Source organism: Corvus kubaryi, unplaced genomic scaffold (assembly GCF_017639235.1).
Source record: "Corvus kubaryi isolate FWS band 111438036 unplaced genomic scaffold, C.kubaryi_AGA036_p1.0 133, whole genome shotgun sequence".
NCBI classification, from domain to species: domain Eukaryota; kingdom Metazoa; phylum Chordata; class Aves; order Passeriformes; family Corvidae; genus Corvus; species Corvus kubaryi.
Genome location: NW_024580667.1, coordinates 36,120,480 through 36,136,984, shown reverse-complemented (window position 1 = coordinate 36,136,984; position 16,505 = coordinate 36,120,480). Strand labels below are relative to the sequence as shown.

At 41.9% G+C, this 16,505-nt stretch overlaps 1 protein-coding gene across 2 annotated transcripts in view; it reads left to right on the top strand.

The window, feature by feature from the left end:
- HS6ST3 (heparan sulfate 6-O-sulfotransferase 3) overlaps positions 1-16,505 on the top strand; it is a 292,352-nt gene that overhangs the window by 141,635 nt on the left and 134,212 nt on the right. The window lies entirely within an intron of this gene.

Here is a 16,505-nt window from a genome sequence, read left to right as displayed (position 1 = left end):
AGCAGAAAAGGGAGAAAATCCAAAATTCCAGGGAAGGAAAAAAAAAAGGTTCAACTCTCAGTCTCTCTCCGGAGAAAAAGCAGCTGAACCACTGGCCAAAAGCTGACTGGGCAGCAGCAAGCCGGGTGCTTCCTCGCTCCCCTGCTGCAGCTGGGAAGAAAAAAAGTCGCTATCTCTGTGTGACCTTGAACTAGCTGCAAACTGCTTTGAAAAAGTTTTGCTCAGTTTTTCCTTCCCCCTCTCAGGCTCAGTTTAAAGGCATAGAAAGGCACAAGAATTAATTTCTGGCCATAGGGCAGCGATATGGGATACACATCATAAAGTCACCCTAAGACAGCAATGTTTTGGGAACCCTGTGATTATGTCCTGTTTTGTGTTGCTGTTCCAAGAGCAAAATGTCATATGGATTTCTGTAGTACTTGTATCTGCCTGTAGGACCTGCATGAAATTTAAATCCTCAGTGAGGATGATGGCAGGACCTGAAGTGTGACCTTGTAGTTGGGTATCATTAAATCAGGCCTGAAACCAGAGCTAATAACTTGTTATTAATAATTATAGAAGTGCAGGAGCTTTTGAGTGTGTAGTAGATAAAAAGTAATAATGTGGACTTTCCTGGCTTTGGCTGGAATAGAATTAAATTTCTTCCTAGTAGTTGCTGCAGTGCTGTGGTTTGTATTTAGTGTGAAAATAATGTTGGTAACACACTGAATTTTTATTTGTGCCTAGGTAGTGGTTGCCCTGAGTCAAGGACTTTTCAGTTTCCCATGTTCTGCCAGTGAGAAGGTGCACAAGAAGCTGGGAAGGAGCATGGCCAGGAGAAGCTGACCTGAACTGGCCAAAGGGCCATTCCATACCATGGAATGCCACACTCAGTATATAAACTAGGAGAGTTTGTATGTGAGTGACTGATGGCTGCTTGGGACTGGGCTGGGCATCGGTCAGTGGGTGGTGGGGAACTGTGCTGTGCATTGCTTGTTCTGCTTGGGGTTTATTTCCCTCTCTTTTTATAAATCTCTCTTTTCATTCTATTATTATATTTAATTTAATTTCAGTTATTAAATGGTTCTTATCTCAACCCACAGGTTCTACCTTTTTTTCTGATTTTCTTCCTCATCCCATGGGGGGTGTGTAGGTTGTGAGTGAGTGTGTGTGTGGTACTTAGTTGACAACTGGGTTAAGCCAAGACAGTCTTTTTGATGCCCAATGTGGGGCTTAGTGGATTGAGTTAACGACAAATCTACCTAAAATGTGTTAGAACAAATTTGTTATAAGCATTTATTATACTTAATAGTCACTGGTCACAACAATTTCTTTGCTCTCAAAGTTGTAATGGCTGTTTTTAAGTTGCATTATGTAATCCCTTACTTGCAGTACATGTTCACTGTTGTGTTGTTTAATACCTGTGGGAACTGGACTAAGGTTATCATGTTGTTGTACTTCGTAACAAACCCTGGCTTATGATGTGATAGAATTGCTGGTTGTGAAACTAATCTGGTATTTGTATTCAGCATTGCAGTCATATCCATACTCCAGGAAACTATAAATAAGGGTTTTTTTTACGTTTTGCCTTTTCTCCTCTGAGACCAAAATCATGGCAGAGGCACTTCCCTTTCTCTTCTCCTCCAGGATAATAACAATAGCTCTTCAGAATTTTGAATGTCCTTGAGCTGTTCTAACCAGCATGTTGCTACTGTTGTATCTTCTGAATGTGTTCCAGGTCTTATTTAAGGTTAAACAACTATTTAAGAATGCCACTTAGAGATCTGGTGATCCCGAGGCTGGACTGTCAGGAGTGGCAGAGTGTGTGGGATAATAGGGGCAAGTACCAAAGTCCAGCAGTTTAAAGCGGGTATGTCCTACCCCCCACCTGTACAGACCAGTATCTCAGCTATTAACGGTAAGTGTTCTTTTGTGGAAGAGAGAGGCTACAGACAGTGTATACCACAGGTACCCCATGCTTTTACCTGAAGGACCATAGAGAGAAAGCAGGATGGAAAATACACCTCAACCCCGGAGGCATGGGCATGTGAGACAAGGAAAAACAATGGTAAATGGGGGTTCTCCCAGGAAAGTCGCTGCTTCAGTCTCCAGTGAGCAGTTCCCCAGACATAGTGGAATAGCTGATCTTCCTCCTGATCCTGTGTAAAGGAATTCTAATCTATTTTTACAAGAAATCAGTGGAGAACCCTATGACCAGGTCTAGAGGGGCCCTGTCTCCGGCCACATGGAGGAGAGGAACAACCAGGTTTATTGGACTGTGTGGATTAAATGGCCTGGCATCCCTTCCTCCTCCTACCTCCCCCTCAAAGATGGGGGAGAGGAGCTGTGTACCTTGCCTGGTCTCTTGGATGACACTTTTGTTGTGACACTGCTGAATGTCAAGGAACAGCAGGTGCTGATGGTGATCACAACACCAGTGTGCACCAGTGGCAGCATCTCACCAACAGAAACCCCCTGGTGCCCTTTCACAGACTAATCTGTCAACTGGAGAGCCAAGGAACGATCAGCAGGGCCCACTCACCCTTTAATAGTCCCATATAGCAGCGCAAAGTTCTAATGGAAAGTGGGCACTAACAGGAGATGATCGTGGCCTGAATGAAGTCACCCTGCCAGAGTGTTGCCGTTCTGGACATGCTGGAACTTCAATAGCAACTTGAGGCAAAGGCAGACAAGTGGTAAAGCACAGCTGATATCACTGATGGATTTTTCTCAATCCCTTTGGTGGCAGAGTGCTGGCCAGAGTTTTCTTTCAGTTGTGGGTACGTCCAGTACACCTGGAATTGACAGTCCCAGGGGTGAACACACAGCTCTGCCATCTGCCATGGACTGATCCAGACTGCACTGGAATAGGGTGAAGCTGGGGAACACCTGAATACATTGATGACATCATCATGTGAGGTAACAGAAGAGGAAGTTTTGAGAAGGAGAAGAAAATAGTCTAAATCCCTTGGAAAGCCAGTTTTGCCCTAAAGCAAAGTAAGGTCTAGGAACCTGCTGGGGAGATCCAGTTTTTAGGAATAAATTGACAAGATGGATGAGAGATGGATGGTTGTCACATCCCAATGGGTGTGATCAACAATAATAGCAATTCTATTTCAATTATTAAACTGGTCTTATCTCAACCCACACCCCATGGAGAGTGAGATGGGTGAGTCAGCAGCTGCATGGTACTTATTAGTTGCTGGCGGGGGTTATACCCTGAAAAGTCAAGAATCAGTAAAACTAGTATGGCATATAACTGGGAGCTGATTTGGGCTGTAAAAGTAGCTTTTGGAAAATGAGAATATCTTAAGTAAGCTAAAAAAGTCAGTCCTAGGACAGTGAGATTTTTCATTCCCATGGCACTAAAACAGACTTCTGTAAAGCTTTCCTCCACTGAAATTAGCTATTTTATTTTTGTACTAATTAATCATATCTTTGTATTCAACTAGGACAGAGTATGTTTTCCTCTGAACTTACTAGCAATTATTAGAAATTATAGGGAATAATGTTTCTTATGCTGTTACCTCAATTGTAGTTGCTTATGCTAATGCTAACATTTAGTTTTAAATACAGAGGTTTTATTTTAACTGTGTAACACTTGGAGGAAGATGGAATCTTACAATGGAGGTTTATGTTTGTTTCTTTTTAGAAAATAGCTTTAGACTATATCAATGTGGCAATTATCTTTAATGAATCCATCATGATTGAATGCATATGGAATGTTCTTAATATGCATTGGGTAAAGAACAATAATTAACCAATTATAGGACTAATTTGTCTTTAAGCTGTTTTATTTTGTAGTAGTTTATCTTCAAACCTGTCAATAACTTAGAGGGTATAATGTAACATTGTTTTGAAAATGGTTCTTGTATTGGTTTAAAAAAAAAAAGATTGTGAAAGTGTTTGGCTGCATGTATGTACCGCAAGTGACTCGTTCATTTGTAGACACCTACACTGTAGAGCTCTGACACAGGCACAGGAAATCTGAGGTTTAGATTCCCTTCACTTTCACTTGAGTAAGACAGATGTTTTCAGGCGGGAATTATTCCACCCTGAAATAGGCAGCTATCAAAGCCATACATACCAAGTCCTGTCATAATTGGCAAAGAGAGCATAGCAAGCCCTTAGGAATAAAAGCCAACACATAAAGTGGGTGAAGAGAAAGTATATTCCTCATGGTGGAGCAATATTTTTTGAAAACTCAGCCTACCTGTGTTGTAGTGCTAGGTTTAGTTTAGCAAGCTGCAGGTTTCCCTGAGAGCTCAGCGGAGCTGCTTAGGGCAGTGTGACCATTGTCGCCCTCCCGCTGTCCATTTTGGACAATTCCGTGGTTTTGCTCCAGCAGCTCTCAGCTCTACAACACAGAGTGAAGGAGGCGAGAAGGGTCTCTCCATGAGGGTTTGAGAGGACTTTTAATGGCTACATCTTGTCCCGGCGATCCCCAAGGCAGAGAGCCATCACGATCCCAGAACAGGGGGGTTTTCTCAGATCGCAGGGGCGGTACACGGGCAGAGTTGGGGTACAGGAACCAGTAGGGAGGACCCGAGGGAGTGGCCAGGACTAGGGGCAGGGGAAAGTGGGGGGGGAAACAATGTGAGAGGCATTTAATAAATGAATCAGTGGGAAATACAGCACCACATACCTCAAATCTGGGAGAAGATGCAATGGAGCATGCACCCCTGTATTCTGTGTTTCGTTTCGCCTGTGCACCTGCACCTGTCCATGGTGTGTGAATGTCTGTGCTGTGCTAAGGCTCCTTTGTATTAATTACATGCCTACACCATCTCTCCTCAGCAGTTCTTCACTGGTGTATGCAAAGGAATGAGATCAGGTTGAGAGGAGCTTTTATTCGTCTCTGTCACTCTGTGAGGCTGCACATAAGACTTTGGTGTTGTAAGGATGTTGGGAAACTGGAAAAGTGTTAATAGAGGGCTGCTGCAATGAGCAGGAGCTGGAATTCGCATCCTGTGTGAGTGATGTTGAAGGAACTGGGCTTTTCCAATTGTGAAGAAATGCCTTGAAAGCATTTAGAGATATGGCAAGGTCTTGTAAGTAGTGATGGAGAATATAACAAGTGGCAACATAAGATGGTGTATGAGAAGGTTTAGGCTGCACATCAGAAAAAGAACTTCAGTAGGTGGATCATGTGGCACTGGGACAGGTCACCCAAAGTCCCCATTCTTGAAGGTTTTTCAAGACTTGGCTTGATAAAACTCCAGGTGACCTAATGGTACAATGTTGGTAATAGTCTTGGTTTGAGTGGAATGCTAGATGGACCTCAGATTTACAGGGTTCCATGTCACCGTTTCTATGATTTTGTGCTTTTCCTTTTATAAGATGATGTTGCTGTGATGTTCCTTCTTTCTGACTCGCCCTCAGCTATGTAGAATGATATTACTTCTTGTTTGCAATCCAAGTGATTGCACTTCAAAAAGCATTAAGGCAAAAAGATGAGAAGGAACTGGCATTCTGCCTCTCCTGAAAGGTCCATGTGTTTTGGTATTAACATTTCTGAAAGAATCTGCAGCTGAAATTTTTTTCTGTCGGTGGTAGCAAAGGTCTCAGTCTATAAACTGCATGGGAAATTTGCAATCACAAAATTGTGGTTTTAATTGCAAGGTAGTAGGAGAGAATGATAGCTTTGGACCTCCACTGTTTATGCCTTTCTGTGTGTGCTTAGAAGCAGACAGGTAATCAAGGTACAGACTTAAACATGGATGTTATAAATTTACTTAATTCCTACTACCCAAGGGACTATTGGTATAGTAAAACACTAACAATTAAAACTTGCACATCAAGCTTTGTGGCTCCAACAAATCCTCTAACTGTAGCCTGAATAAGATGCCAGTAAAAAAAAACTTAATAGTGTCCTCTTTACTAATTAAACAGTCTAACTCAGTGTCATAACCATTTAAATCCTAGGGAATGTCTTCTGGAAAGAAGGTAAAATACAGTACTTGACTTCAACATGCATCTGCAAAAGGTTTTTAAAATTGTTTGCTTTTAAACCTTGGCTGACAAAATTCTGGAGGAAAAATGTTGTTTGATAAAGTTTATTTGGAAAGCAGATGCTTGCTGAGTCAGAGTTCATGGGATTAGAATATTGTACAGTGATTATATCAGGCAGCAGCTGTGGCTCTGATTCATGTGCCAGGTTTGCATTAAAAAAGGGTATTTCTTCTGGGACCAATCAAAAATACTAATATTTGATCAAGGAATTACTAGCTGAATCTTTATTAATTGCATAGTGAGCTGTTCTGTGACCTTTATTTAAGATTATTCTTCAGTGGCTAAAAATTAGCTAATCTGTTTCATTTAGAATAGACTAACCTCGGAAATATCATTAGGAACTAAGCATCTGCTCATCAATCAAAAAAACTTTTAATGGGAAGAGCTCTTAGTTGATACTTCTTAAGAAGACAAAAGAGACTCCCAGATGAAGTAAGTCCATCAAAATAGCAAATGAAAATTAAGGATACATCTGGATTTGATGCAAAGGTAAAGATAAAACTTCATTATGTAGGATGGAAGTAATTAAATTGCTTTTTCAAGTTACTTTGGGGATCCAGAGCATGTTTTCGTAACCTCTGCAATCTTGAGAATAACAGGTTCAATAAAGATGGAATTTCACTGTAGGCTTTTATTTACTTTATTCACTACACTTGCTCAATAAATCATGGAAGTGACTTCAATGTCCACTAGGTATGTCTTGATAAAAGATAATCATAATTCTTTTCAAAAAATATCAGACTCTGGTATAGGGAAGGCAATGCCAATTAAAATGTATAAGCATTGCTGTGTGTCTCACTCTCTGCTGTGCAAAGCACGTTGACTTCAGTGAAGGCTCTAGTGCAAGGTAGAGGTGAGGCTAAGTCAGCATTCCTTATTCTCAAGGTTCTTCTTCATCAGCCTACAATTTCTCAAGTTTAGTGTATTTGGGATTCCCTTTGCCAGCTCTATTGCCTACCAAAGTATGAATTTGGAATTTTTCCACAGCACTAATATATTTTGCAGTCATAGGAAAATAAATATTTTTTGTTTATTTTCATGGGCTCTTTCATTTTCATGAACTCTTCATTGGTTTGTGAATTTAATTTCTTCCAAAAAATATTCTTTAGAAGTAGAAAATATGATTCTCTGCCCTAAGATGTTAAGAAATCATGGTCATTTTTGTAGGAGGCAGATTAAAAGCTGGAAAGAAGGGAAGATTCTTACCTGTTAACTGTAAGCTTGTGAGTTACTTGGACTAGCAATCTGGTTGTGTTTGGCTTTTTAGAGAGTGAGCAGAAAGGGGCTTCAGAAACAGCTCGGGGGGTTCCAAAATGTTGTGATCAGCTTTTAAGATAGGCCTTTCATTAAGTTACATGTGCATTTGAAATTGGATGAAAACAAAAATTATTCTCTTGAGTTTGTACACTGATTTTATTTTTAAGCACTTTCACAAAACTATACATTGTTGAATGAGCCAGTTGATGGGAGTATTTTGCCCATTCTTCTAAACAAAATGTTCCTGGTACAGCAAGCTGGAGGGGTATTTCCCTGTTTTGTTTCACTTGTTAGTCTTCAGGCAGAAAAATGAGTAAGAAGTACAGCACTTTCTTTCACCGGGAGTGCATGTGGCATGAGGGTGTTGCCACTGTCTGATACACTGTTGAATGCAGGGGGATTTCTTTTTCTCAGTTTTTCAATTTTTCTGCTTGAACTGCATAGAAAACCTACCAGCAAACATACAATAAGTATAGTGATGAAAAACTTAAAAAGCTGTAAATATAAAAACAGAATTCTCTGCTTCACTTTACTGCTCCTTCCTTTTTTCACAACCATATATTGCAGTCCTTAAGAACATGTTTCCAGTGTACTCATTTTCCACTTGGGGTGCATGCTGGAAAGTGAGCAAGGGTGCAGATGGAGTTCAGAAGTTTCAAGGTCCAGAATCCGCTTGCTTGTTTTTTCCTTATTAATGTACACCCTATTTGGGTTTTGATAAATGTAATTTCTCTCCATTTTGTAGCAGCAAGAAAGGAAGGACAAGTATTTTTGACTGGTGGAGGTGACATTGTTTGAAAGGATCTTGGCTGCTCTAGCATTTCCTTGTGGTTGGAGACACCATCTAGGAGAAAAATGCAATGCTCCTGCTGAGCAGGGAATGTGCAGTGAATTACACCTCAGTCAATGAGAATATCTGTTTCTCTAAGCACTTCACCTTATGTCTTGTGGTCTTATTTTGGAAACAAAAAGCCAAACACACAAAGGCCCCCCTGCCATTTGCAGCCGTGTTTGGAATTTGCTCAGGTAAGCAGAGAAAGCAGAAGTCATCAAAGGCGTATGCAGAATTATCTCCAGTGATGCAGGGGTTCTGTAGAACAGCAGCTCTGGCCACACACTTAAATGTGCTTGCAGGGACACAGCCTGAACTTTGTCCTTTCTGCTTCAAAAGTGGGTTTAGCTGCAGATTTAACAGGGTCTTTATGAGGCTGGAGATTTTGCTTGGCTTGGTCTTGTTTTGTTTGGATTTTTAAATTGTAGGGCAAAACCTGCAGTTCTGTTCCAAAGCAATTAGACTGCAAACTATATATAAACCAACAATATTTAGGAAAAAACAGCCAGTGGTTTATTTCCTTTTCATCGCTATTTCATCTCTGCTATTTAAATACAATGTAGTAGTCTTGCTAGTAAGACTGTGAAGAATCTGATAATCAAGGGTCTTTGAGTCTATAAATTAAATCTTTTTAGTGACTATTGAGATTGTGTTTGAGCTCTAGAGGATTTACAACAGATGCATGGCTTACTAAACAACCCTAAATTATGGTAAGTCTATGTGTTTCTCTCCTACTATAGTTTTGAAGCTACTAAAAGGATCCTATGAAAAGGAAATACACATTTTAAATTCATCTAAATAAATAATCTCAATGTTCCTCTGTATAAAAAGACACATATAAGCACTCAACATTATGTCCATAAATATGACTACATCAACCCTCTTGTTACCAGGAAGCAAGGAGATGAGAATGTGTCTGTTGTTCTTGCTAGTTTTGAGTTTCCCATCAAATAAATCAATACCAAACTTTTGAAAGACACAGAGTTGTTTTGGTTTTTTTTTGTTTTTTTTTTAAACTTTCTCGCATATCTTCTTTTGGTTGATCCTGGCCTCTCTTCTCATTAAAAGACTGGTAGATCCTAAGCGGGACTGCATTTGCATTTCCCTTCAGCCATGTGATTGCCTGCTGAAACTTGCAAACCTACATTTTGCCACACTGTTTGCAGATTTGCTTTTGATGCATATAAATGCTACAGAATTTGAACTAATGCACAATTTGACAGTTGTTATGCTTTAAAATAACTGGTATGGGGTTTTTTGCTGTAGAACTGGGAGAAGGAATTAATGAGAGATATTTTTTCATTTGATGTTTTAGCGCTAAGCTGCTCTGCACTTTTTATGTCCTTTTTTCCTGAATTCTTCCTTATCCTACCTAATAATTAATAACTGCAAAAAATGGCTTATACTTTTAGAAAGAGATGAGGTTTCTTGTTCTGATAATACATGGTAGACCAATTTTATTTTGCACTGTGTCTGTTGTACAGTTTGTACCTCAAGATTTCAGTAATTAAGCAAGGGAGGAGATGAGAAGGGAAATATCCTTGTGGTGAGAAGGTGCTCTGAGGTTTCCTTGGTTTTTATCAGTGAAGACATGCAAGACTGCAATTATTTTTTCTTGTTTAATTTAAATCAGGGAGCTTAATCATATTTCAATGCAAAATTAAATGCTGGTGCATTTATAATTTGGTGTATTTAAAATTTGCTTCTGTTGTAGTAGAAGGTGTTTTTTTAGCATCCCTATCAATAGGGGAATCTGCTTTTGCAGTTTAGAAGGAAATGGTTTGGGGTTTATATGTATTGTAAAAGTAAGATACAAAGACTAACTCACTGCTATCTCATGCTTGCAGGTCTGTGATTACAGCATCCACTTGCTTTATTTTCAACAGCTTTTCATAGCAGTGTTTAATTCTCTAGGATCATTCAATTTGCTCCATCTTTCTGTCCTTGAAGGACTATGAGTCTGATTTCTGTTCTGATAAGAGGGTTCATGCAGAAGTCAAGGCTTCTAACTTCCAAAGACTTTGGAGTCCTTAGTAGCACCTCCTTCTTGAGATATTTAGTTAAACTTCTAAATCTGAAGTTTTCAAAGTAAGTGCCCTTCACTTTTCAAATATAATTAATTGTGCAGTGAGTTAGGACTACGTAAGGGTAAACTGTCCTATATGTGATAGCTTGAGTAATGCTGGGTAGAGCTGGAAGAAGAGCAATGGGATGCTCACACTCATAAAATCCTCCTTGCTTAAGATAATTTACAACACAGTGCCAAAATAACAATTAAAGAAGTGCTTTGCTGGTACTCAGTGTCTGTGTCCAAACTGGTCCTAACCATGATAGCAGGAGCACACTGTTTCTCTGTTCTGCTGTTTTCCTATGCATACCAAGTCCATGGAAGGGTGCTTTTGAGTGTTCCTGGCAGCCTATGAAGCTGCTTGAGTGCATGCTAGTGATAAGTATATCTTATCCAGGGTATGCTGAGGCTCATGGGCTCGCATGCATTTCCAATGATGTTTTTCAAAAGAGAAGAATCCAGCCTTGCTGATGATCCTTTCTTTTCCTGCTCTGACAGAAGTGAGAACGTTTCTACAAATGATTAAGCAGTTCTATTTGGTCTGCACATCACTGAGCTCCAGCAATACACATTATAATGTGCAATTGAGGAAATGGTTTGGGATGTTTTAAATGTAACGACCTAGCAGCTTCTTTGAAGAATACTTCATTCACTGATGTTTTCCAGTATGACAATGAAAAGTTAGTAAATGCAGTTTTAAAGACTCTGAATTTATTTACCTCCTGTTCTCATTGAAGAGATTCAAAGCCTGCAGGTACCTGTCTTTGAAATCTGTAGTATAAATGTCACATGAGATTATATTTTCAACTGAAACAAAAGTCTGCAAAAATGACATGTTGGACAGAGAACAAATAGAATAATATTTTCTGTTTATGGGGCAATTCAATTCCAGATAGAAAACTATGCTTCCTTAATATTTTTCTTCTCTTTTGCAAAACTGTAGGAAATCAAATATTTATCCTAAATGCAAACTCAAATAGCTGCCAACACTTTTAGAGAAATGAGTGGTACATAAGCATTTCATCGTAAGATTTCTTTTTCTTTCCTCAAAATTTGTGTCTCTTTGGGTGAGTATCCCAGACAAAATTTTGTTCAGAAGAAATAAATATGGCTATAGGTATTATAGTACCAGCAGTTAAATATGGTGTTAAAAAATTCCAGTGCAAAGCAAAGTGACTACAGATAGCAGCAATACAGGTGAGGCAGTAAAGGGTGAGATTTTCTGACAGCCAGAGCCACGTGTGGCATGAAGTTCTTCTGGCCATTCTCTCCTCTGTCTGCTTAGTCTTCTCCCTCACAGTAATGCACGTGGGCAGGTCTCGTCCCTTGCAGTAGTGCCTCTGAAAACTGGTTTCCCAAATAATGACTATTTCTAGCTTTTCTTACTTTCTTCAGTTCTAGCAGAACCAATTGCCCATCTTCCTTTGCAGGAGGAACAGGCTTCTATGTGAGTCTTGATTATGGCAGGCTTTTTCATGTTGTGGAAAAGATGAGAGAATCTTAACTTCACTAATGCCTTTTTCTTTTCCTGTACTGTCAGAAATGAGAATGTTTCCATAAATGATTAATCATATCCATTTACTAAGGCTGTGTCATAATTTCCTGTAAAAACATGTGGGAAGAGATGTCTGTCTCTATTCTTCATTATTATGTCTACAGAAACTTAGGAGGGCTAAAGAAGCTTTTGGAAATGATTTGATTTGTCCTGTTTGTCATGAAGCAAGTTCCAGTGTGGAATTTCTTCCCCAGGGCTGGCCGTTGTAGCTTTAGAAGTCTCTCTGGTGTCCATCCTCCTGGAGGATGCTGATTCAAAGCATCCAGGATTCCAGAGAGCTTGTTAGGGCAGGATTTTAATCAGCTGTATTAGTGGTCCTCAGTGAAGCAGGGCTCTGCAGGATTTCCTAAGTGTCTATTTCACATGCCAGAGATTATTCCCATAGTGTTGCTGGAACTTGAAGATCATAGGACCTATTCATGTGTCTTTTTTAAGGCAAACCTTATGGAGAAAGTCGAAGTTGTATGGTTGTAAGATTGTTAGCCTTAGGAAATGACAAAGGTTGGATGTTGGGATTACTGTATCTTCCATTTGTTTGCATCGTAGCATCACACTGGGCATCAGGTGGCTTCTTGGCAATCTCTGACAGTACTCTTTGCAGTAGTTCAAGTGTTGTCTTTGCAAAAATGTTCCATTAGAGACCATCTGTTTCTTGTAATTCATTCCTTTTTGCACTCTCTGAACTCCTGATTTTACCAGTATTAGTAGTTGTAGGCTGGGTAGTGTGTTGTGTGGTGTGGACCCTGACAGCATGTGGTATGTGGCTGACTCACAACAAGGTCAGACGTGTAGGTACAGTACCTAAATGTGTCCAGAATATGCACATTGAGGATATCTTCCTTAAGTGATCATGCATTCTATTTACCGTTTAGTGGGGTATTTTCCATTTCTGTTTCCAGTGCCCCAAAGTGCAAATTATTGTGTGTCCATGAACAGGGAATGGTGCTTGTATTTCTTGTCCATTCATAGTGTTTTATGGCTTGTAGTTATAGTCTTATGTCAGAGAAGTGCATTGGCAGAACAATTCTTAAAATACAGTGACAAACTCAAAAATCAGCAAGCTTTTACTCTCTTTTCCCAGTTTGTGTTTGGGGTGCTTGTGTTATGGAAGCAGTCAGATAATCACAAGTGATGTGAGCACGGTGTGCCATACCCAACACCCCTCTGGCTCCTTCCTCGAGGACTCTGGCATGACGAAAAGCTAATCTCCAAGAAAAATTGTAAGTATTAAAAACAAATGAGTAGCTGCTGTGCTCCCTCTATTTCTCACTTATGACCCTTGTCTAGCCTCCTAAACAAAAGAATGTAGCAATCTGTCACACAAAGTATTCTTGGCATCTCCAAAATGAACTTCTCCCCCCCTCTTTTTTTTTCTTCTTACTTGGATTTAAGTTCTTGCATAATTAAAATCTCTTTGACATCCTGCTTACAGTCATATCCTGTTGCAGGATTGGTATCCATCTGGCTCACAGCTGATGGATCTTCATGCAAACCCACTCTCCTCACATCAGACGCCACTTGAGAGCCCACGACCTTAAATATCACCACAGCTATATTTTTTAACCCCCTACCAAGAGTAATCATAGAATCTCTTGACTTGGAAGTGACCCACAAGAATAATCCAATCCTGAGAATCACACAATGTGCCCGAGGGCATTGTCCAAAGACTTCTTGAACTCTGTCAGGCTTAATGTCATGACCACTTCCCTGGGGAGCCTGTTCCAGTGCCCAACCACGCTCTGGGTGAAGAAACTTTTCCTAATACCCAGCCTAAACCTCTCCTGACACAACTTCATGCCATTCCCTTGGGTCCTGTCATTGGTCACCCGAGAGAAGAAATCAGTGCCAGCTCCTCTACTTCCCCCCATGAGGGAGCTGCAGACCACTGTGAGGTCTTGCCTCAGACTACTCCTCTCCAGGCTGAACAAGGTAATTCACCTCAGCCACACCATATGGTGTCTCCTTTAGACCCTTCCCCATCTTTGTAGCCCTCCTTTGGATGCTTTCTAATAGCTTTATATCTTCTGTTGTGGTGCCCTAAACTGCACATAGGCTTGAGGGTGAGGCTGCACCAGCACAGAGCAGAGCAGTCTCTTTCCGCTCTCCAGCCTCTCATTCCTCAGTCTATATGTACATCCAGGGTTTCCCTGTTGTAAGTGCAGAATCTGGCACTTGCTATTTATTGTTCAACATGTTTAACAGGAAAATAATACAATGAATACCTGGCTCTGAGCCTGGTGTTACCAGCAGAATTTTGAGGGTTTTTATCACAGGTCAGCTTACATGACAGCAGGCCTGGTGGCTGCAGTAGGGTACACCTGTCTCAGAGGGGAAAAGGATCTCTGCTCAGGAGTTAACATGGCCTGCTGAAAGAGCTGTAAACTAGAGCGGAAGGGGGAAAGGGATAAATTAGGCTCACTAGGGATAAGCCTAGGGGTGGCACACTGACTTTAGAAGGACAGTAGCAGAGGTAGGAAATGGTGTCTTTAAAGGTAATGAAACTGCAGCAAAAGGAGAGGGAGAGAGGGGAAAAGCCAGTTTCTTGATAGAATGCTGCCTGACAAAAATAGTTGCAAGGCTCTTGCAGTTGACTCTTCTATGCAGTCTTTATACAGTGCTTTTGATACAGATTTCTGAGAAGAAAGACCTGAGTGGCTCTGCACTCCCATGCACAGTGCTGCCTCCCAAAATAGGTCCACCCTTCTCCACTTCTGCTCCTTCCATGCTTATGCAGAAACAGGAAATTCAACAGTGGGCAGATTCAGAAATTCATGGGCAATGGGAGTACCTTGGGGAGCCCTGGTGGAGGGCATGGCCCCACAGGGTCATGAGGTCACAGAGCCCCTCTGACTTGTTCTGTTCCAGCTGTGGGCAATGCTGCTACAGTGGCAGCAACAGCAACAGCAGCATGTTGGGAGCATGGTGGGTCACGGTCCTCACCCGGTGCCTCCTCCTCTTTCTGGTGGTCCTGCAAGCCCGGGACACCCATTCTGCTCCAACACGAGGGCAGGGAGCAGGAAGGCAGGCAGGCACCTGCGCCCAGCCCCAGGCTGGCAGCAGTGGGGCCAGGGCTAAGGCTGGGTGAGCCAGAAAGGCTCCATAGTGTGGGCAAGGGGCAAACACACCACGAGGGTTGTGGGAGGGCTGCAGCTACTTTGAGGGGATGAGGGGTTCCTAACAAGCAGAGAGGTGGGGAGTGACAGTGTGGGGCCAGGAGCTTGGCACTGGGTTCTCCACCACTCAGCGATGGTTAGCAGGCCTCCTGGCTGGGTTCCAGGCCTGATCTGCAGGTTGTGTGGGTGCAGCGTGACCTTTTGCTTCCTTTGAGAGCTGCCAGGTCACAGTCCCAAGATCAGCCATGCAAACCTGCAGGTGTGAGAATCCAGACCTGCCAGCGTGTGCCCTGTCACTACATGACCTCCTTACACATTCTGTATTCAGGTGTGACAGTGGAGAGCACAACATGTAATGGGTACGTCTCATGGGTGTTTGGTTGTAGATGTGGCCAGAGAGAGGGCTTTTCCAGCTCCTCGGATGGATTCTGTGCTGGTTCCCAGCTTGTATCCCATGGGTGAGTATCTCTGAGTCCCTACTGACTTCACAGAACAAGCTTTCCTTTTCCATGTTATTCATGCAAAATGTAACTTCATAATTTCCGTTAATGTCCTCATATAAAGCTGAAACAGGGAATGATTTACAGTACACACTTGAAGTTCCAAAGAAAGTCCTGAAAGACTTGGAGAAAACTGAAAAAGATTAGTATAACTCACTCTGTTAACTGTAGGACCTGAGAAGCTGAGCTGTTACCTTCCTGTGGCCTGCACAGCAGGAAGGGATCAGTCAGAGCCTTGCTGCAGGGACACTTGATTTCACACCTTGCATAGGCTGCTGAGCCACGGTGATGGTCCGGCAAAGTGTCTGCTACTAGCTGAGCTTCCAGATGAGTCCCAGGGGTAGCTACTGCTGCAGTTGTGCAATTACTGATCAGAGTTGCTTTGTGCAGATGTGAATATCCAGGTGTCAGAAACAGGTGTGTGCTGAATTTGTGTTCAGCTCATTAACAGTCCAGCTTCAAGGCAGGAATGACAACCCATGAAAGATTCTGCAGGCTCTTCTGCTTGTGATGGATTTTCAGCCAGCAGACTGATAGCTGTGGTGGGATGAGTGTGACTGTTGGTGGTGCTTTTAGAGTGTGTGAGGGATGTGAAGAGGAGCTAACTGCTCTTGAGCCAGGAGAGGGAGAGCACCTTGCCAGTCACTGGAGGAGAGAGAGCCTTTGGTTGCTGGAAAGGAGGTGCAGGCAGCTTCAGTTTGCAGAGACCAGCAGGCTTTGCCTGGGCTGCAGGCGGTGTTGTGAAAGAAACAGGAGCAGCTCTCTGAGGATAACTGTTGTCTCTAGTGTGTGGAGGTTACTGCCAGCAGTGTGCCAGAGGTGCTTGTAGTCATGTCTGGATGGGGTGAGAGGTTGCTCACCTCCCACCACACCCAGTTCCCAGGAATTTCAGAACTTTGCTCTTTTGGGAATGAGGCCACTTGTGAGATTATTTGTAGCACAGAGCACAGTAATGTGTGCTGTTTTCTCTTCTCCTGCAGGGCAAGAGGCTGGGGAAGAGGCCAAGACTCATGATCCTCAGTTGCTGAACATGTACTCTATTCTAGGGATTACAGTAGCCTCGTGTGTGCTGCTGCTTTGGATAATTGTATGTTGCATATGCATGTCATGGCTGAGGGAGAAAAGACATGTGAGTTGGCTTTTCACAGGAGTTATTTATTGCTGGCTTGACAAGGCAACTCCTGACAGT